The sequence below is a fragment of the Anser cygnoides genome, chromosome 3 (assembly GCF_040182565.1).
Source record: "Anser cygnoides isolate HZ-2024a breed goose chromosome 3, Taihu_goose_T2T_genome, whole genome shotgun sequence".
Taxonomy (NCBI): Eukaryota; Metazoa; Chordata; class Aves; order Anseriformes; family Anatidae; genus Anser; species Anser cygnoides.
Window position 1 is genome coordinate 116675787 of NC_089875.1, and position 6000 is coordinate 116681786.

The window sequence follows — 6000 nt, forward strand, 5'->3', positions numbered from 1 at the left end:
GGATGAGGCTTCCCGTTCTCTGCGCAATCATTTAAGGTTTGCAGTTTCCTTCTGACTGCTGTAATTTAATTTTACCTGCCCGGCCTCCTGCCTTTCCTTAATCTATAAAATTCAGGAGAAAGAAGGAGGAAAAAAAAGAAACCAAAAGCCTCCAGCTGAGCTAATGATAAAGATGCTGGCCAGCAGTTGGGGCAGGGACTTCGTGGGGTTTCCCAACAGGGTTGCCCAAAGCTTTCTGCAGCTTTAGGTGCCTGGCACGGTTCTCGCTGCCTGCCTTTCGCTGAATCCCAGAAGATCTGAGGTGGGAAGGAACCTCTGGGTCCGTCAGGTACCGCCAGCATCTCACACAAGGCCACCTACGGCAGGTTGCAGCCAGGTTGGATTTGAAGCTCTCCAAGGAGGAGACTCCACCACCTCTCTGGGCAACCCGTGGCAGGGCTCAGGAGGTGCCTAAAAATATTCTTCGAGTCTCTGGCACCGAAGCCACTTGAGCAATCTCCCTCTCTGCGCTTTTTGGATTGGCTTTTGCCACATAATGAACCCCTAACAAGGATCTAACTCCACATCAGGAGCCGGTCCTTCCTGTGGGGCGCTTGCTGCAGGGGGCAGAGCCCCAGCCAGAAGGGCACATGCTGTTCTCCCCACCAGAAATAATTTCCCAAGCACTTTCAGTCACGTTGAGGGGGTAAAAATATGGTTTTTAATCACTATTTCCTTCACCGATTCACAGCATGGACTAGCGGTGGGGGGCAAGGTTATCTGAGCAGGAAAAAATAAACTCGGGAAACTGCTTCTGGAGATGTTTGTGTGCCCTGCAAGGCAACTGTTTTTTTTTATTTATTTATTTATTTTTAATCAGCTCTAAATAAACTGCTCTGCAAGGTTTGTTCCAGAGAAATCAGCCCTTTGCTCAATCCTTTCATCACCCCACTGATGTTGCATGTGTTTGCCCAAAGAACTGCGACAGAGCAGCTTTGCATCAGACCCCACCAAGATGCTTCCCGGGGCTTGGGAAACACCGAGCTGAGAGGTCTGTGGCAATGCAGCCGGGGCTGAGTCACCCCAAGCCGGGTTTCCTCCTGGTCACGGGAGCCCGCACCAAGAGCAGTGGCACTTTTCAAGCAAAAATGCTGGAAAAAGCTTGCAGGAGCGAAGCCCTACATGCAAGCCTGCAGTGGGTCTATGCCCAGGTGTATCTGGTGGGGAGAAGAGGTGTGAGGTTTTTTAGGGGGCACAGGGTCATGTTGGCTTTGTGTTTTGCTCACGGTTAGCATCAGGATCTGCCCCTTTCTCTGCTATGCCTTGTCCTGGTGTCCCCTGCATGAAAACCCCCTCTGTTCGCATCTGCTCAGGATGCACACGTGAAAACACAAGCGTGGGCCAGCAGATATTCACCTGGTATTTGTGAGTGTCCTACGAGGAGCCAGAGCCTGGTGTAAAACCCACCACAGCTGCTGCTGGCTTATTTTTCAAAAATTCAGCCCTTATTCACAGTTACTGTTTGAGCTTTTGGGAATATCTACTCCTCATTAATTTCATTCAGTTAAGACCCGTGGGTCATTCACCAAGAGATGATTTTGCATCTGGAGGCCCTGGATTCCCCTTGGTTTGGGTTTCTCATGGGTGAAGGAGGCTTTGTAGGGCTCAGCCCTCAGCGTCTGACCTTGTTTTGTCATCCCAGCTCCTATGTGTTGGCATTTCGGGAGGCTTTTAAATACCACCAGGTTTCAGCGCACCGGCTGGCTGGACGGGGAGTGACTCCCGGTGGCCTTCAGCCAGGGCTCATCTCTCGGGAATGCCAAGCCAAGATCCCCTGCCGTGGATGCCATACCTCCAATATCACTGCTCCTGGGTTTCCCCTCCTCCAGCTGATCATCCCAACCCACAGCAGCTTTTTTGGGGCCCTGGATGCTCATCAATCCCCGCCCAGGGAGGAGCAGCTGAACCACCCCAACACGCCTTGGCTTCTTCCAGCCTGAGCAGCAGCCACAGGGATGGATATGTCCACAGGGATGGATATGTCCACGGGGAAATGTTTTTGATGTTGCTTTACTATTTGTGGGGCTTCAGCCTCCTGGAGCACGAGGCTGAGACTGAGCCTGTGACAAGCTCTGTGTTCACCAACTGGTTGGATGTGGGTTTTGGCAACCCGCAGAGAAATTTCATTGCCCCTTGGCCAATTTCTCAATCGGCATCACAAAAAATGGGCAACTGGAAGGGAATTGCAGCTGCAGGAGCCAGGCCAGCACGTCCCAGGAGCTGTCTGAAGGTGAAGCCAACCTGGGCTGACTCCGTCCCATGCTCTTGCCCTGCAAAAATGTCCTCTGCAGTGACGGATGCAACTAAATTTGGATCCTCCTCCATGCAGCAGATTTGCCGGGACTGTTATCACATAATCTGTTTAAAAACGTTCTCAGCAGCCCTCTTCCCAAATCTTCTCCAAAATAGAAAAGCGCAAGGCTGCCAAGCATACCTAACGGGGTCTTGTTGTAAAAGGAACAAAATGCATCCAGGCAGAGGCAAAACGGTGGTGGCAGAGGTGGAGATAGGGCTGGGGTGAAGAATAAAGCTATCCCTGTTAGAGCTCAACCTCTGAGTTAGTAAAATTGTGTGACCCTGCAAGTTTTAATTTTTCTTTTCATTTATATCTCTCCTAAAGTTCGGAATAAATTGCCCTGCAGGAGCTCCTCGATTGGCAGCAGCAAGTCCTGGTGGGGAGCTGAGCTCCTGCCCAATTTTTGCCTGGTAAGCGGTTGTTAAACCACGCTGGAGGAAGCGGGAAGTGTACATTTAGGTCCTCCTTAGCCCGAGGGGGGTGACTCGACAGGAGCCAGCCTGTTTCTTGTTCTCCTCTGGAAATCTTCCACCCTTGCAAGGCCGCAGACCTGGCTGCAGTGCCAGGAGGGGAAAATTCCCTTTTTATTGTTGGAAACATCATCATCATTCCTCAGCTCACCTCATCCCTAACCTCAAAAAACCTTGCGTCCAAGATTCTATTTTGCTCTAAAAATCAGCCGTGTCCTCTTGTTTTTTTTTTTTTTTTTTCCTTTTCTCTTCAATATTGTAGGTGTCAAAGTTGTCCTTTGGGATCTTGAAGCCTTTATTCAACCGTACAGAGGCCGTAAGCTGGAACAAGAGTTGTCCCTGGTGGGTATGAGGAAAAATGTTTCCACCTCGAGTACAACAGAGCAGGTTGCCCAGAGAGATTGGACCATCTCCATCCTTGGAAGATTTCAAGACGCAACCAGATAAAGACTTCATCTGAGCCACCTTGACTGATCCCTTAACTTTCCTGTCCCTGCAATCTATGGTCCTGTAAATTTCAGTGCAAACTGGTGAAGCTTTATTACTTTATATTTTATTATTTTTATTTTATTTTATTTTATTTTATTTTATTTTATTTTATTTTATTTTATTTTATTTTTTAATTTAAGATTGTTTGACTCTTATCTATTACCACAAGGCAGCAGAAAGCATTTGCACCTTCTTTCAAGAGCTTACTGTGGACGCCTGTCAGCTTGGGAATCATCAGTGGGCTTGTGTTTCTTTCGAAGGGCTTCACGGTACGATGGATTGTCATCCAGAGTGCTCCGCTAAAAATTTGGGACGTATTTTTCTGGGAACCCAGCAGTGCAAAAGGTGCAGCCCTTTGGATTTCCCCAGCACTGTCTGGGGCCTCTGGGCTGCAAAAGGGCTGTGCACCTTGGGCAGAGTATGGGTACAAATCTCACGTAAAATAAAACCAGCACAATTTAGGAATTTGGGACTTAGGAGGAGATGAGCGGCTGTGTCTGAGAGGTGTTTCTGGAAGGCAATTTCTTAAGCAATAGTTTCACAACTTGATGTGGGTGGCAAAACCATCCTGCTCCTGGGTGCACCTCTCCACCCCCGTGGCGTTTCACCTCCACGGTGTGGGACAAGCCAGGTGGGTCCCCTGGGACAACCTGGGCTAGTCCTCGGGGTCGTGGGAGGAATGGGCACCGGGGATGGAGCTAGTTTAAATCCATAAAACAGCTCCACCTCTGAGGCCAAGGAATGGAGAACCAGCACAAATAACCAGGAGAATAACTCTGTAGGATCTCGGGATACTTCCAGAAATTTCCCTGTATTTTAGGATCATTGGGTAATTCAGAACCATCAAATTAACTTAAACTGGGAGAGACCTTTTAAAATCACCGGATCCAGTCCCCTTTTTGATGCAAGACGAGTTTCAAAACTGAATCTGCTCTCAGATCAGGCTGCTCAGGGCTGTGTTGGGTTGAGTTCTGACTATCTCTGGGGATGAAGAGCCCACATCAGCCCTGGGCATCCATCCACAGGAAGGGCAGCATATCATCTTTCCTGTTTTTTACTACGAGAGAACCGAGCTTATGTATCACAGCACATTAAATGGTCTCAGGAAAGGGTCCCCTGCATGAAACTTGGTGTTGGAATGGTCCCAGCCATGGTGCTGGAGCTCGCTCTGGCCAGAGACCATTCCCGACAGCAGCTGGGGTGACAGAAAGGATCAAAGGGCAGACAGTGCCAGTCGGCCTCGAAGTCGGGGACAGATCCTGGCCCTATTTTGGGTTTTCTTCGGACCCCTCAGTGCACCAGCACGTCTCTGTGCTCTGCTCCAAGCTTGCAGAGCCCCCCTGTTGGGACACCAGCTTCAGCTCTGCCACACAAGCTCAACCCGCCTTTAACTCAGCTTGAAAGGGAAGGAGTCACTCCACAGGCATCCTCCCTCGTCTCAAAATAAATCTCAGGGCACAGGTGCTTTTGCCAGGAGGTGTCAGACTCCACAGCAAAGCAGGAACACGTGGTCAGGGCATTAATCTGCCCGCGTTTGGTTCTGGCAGCTCGGGTCTCTCCGGGCTAGTGCTTCGCAAGGAGGAGATTGATTAAATCACTGATCCCCCAGGGTGCTTCCATGGGATGAGGAGAGCTTTGTGTAGCAACCGATTCTTCTCTTTTACTACTAATATTAATAATGTTGTGATAATTGCTGGTTTATTCTGGCGAGTGGGCCTCCTGTATGGCACAGAGGCAGCTGATAGCACTATCGCCATTTCGCAGCTGGAGGAACTGAAGCAAGACGAGGATGCTCCACAGCAGCAGCAGAGAACCGCAGGGTGACATTTGGAGAAACGCCTCAGCCCGTCGGAGCAGCGAGGCGCTGCCCAGCCACCCTGGAGCAGCCTCTAGGTGAGATCTGGGCTCTGAATTGCTGAGCCCGGCCAGTGGTGTTCCCAAATCTTGCTTTCCCTTAATGAATTTGCTCATTAAACCAGGTGTGGAGCTGGCAACAACCTTATCTCCCAAGGAGCAGCCCTGGTGGGACCCTTCGCCGTGCTCTCACCCACCTCACCCAGGAGGAAAACCCAGCTCCGCCACGGCCGCAGGGCCCCCAACACCTTTGTTATCACAAGAGGTTTTGCCACTTTTTCCTCCTTTTGTGTCCCCTTTGCTTGCTTCTGCTTTAATAGCCAGGAAGTTTCCTCTAATTAAATGCATCCATGAACGTATAACAACCCTGTTTTGCTCTTGTGTCCGTGCAGTCCTTCAGCTAAATCAAATATTTTCCCTGCCTGACATTTATTCTTCCTTGTCTGACCCTCAGCATCCTCCTGCAGGTGTTTAAAGGCCTTCATCCCATTCCTTCCGATTTTTCTTTCTATTGCTGGGCTCAGGAATCTAAGTTTTCCCAGTGCTTTGACTCACGAGCTGTGGCCATTTACAGGTTCCCTCCCCCAAGCACCTGCTCTCCCCTCCAGAAGACAAGATACTCCTCCTCGTAGCTCTTTGCTCTCCATTTCAATGAAGTTGACTTCTGGCTGCTCCCCTTTCCCTTCCCATTGTGGAGAAGGGAGAATTACTTCAATGCTTCACAGACTTGTTTATTCCTAAAATCCTCGAGCTGCTGAGCCATCTCATGTGATCCAAAACGCCTTCCCTGCAAGATGTTAGCTGTTGGCAGATTCCTGATCCTTTCAACGCATTCGACTTGAAAAGCTTTCA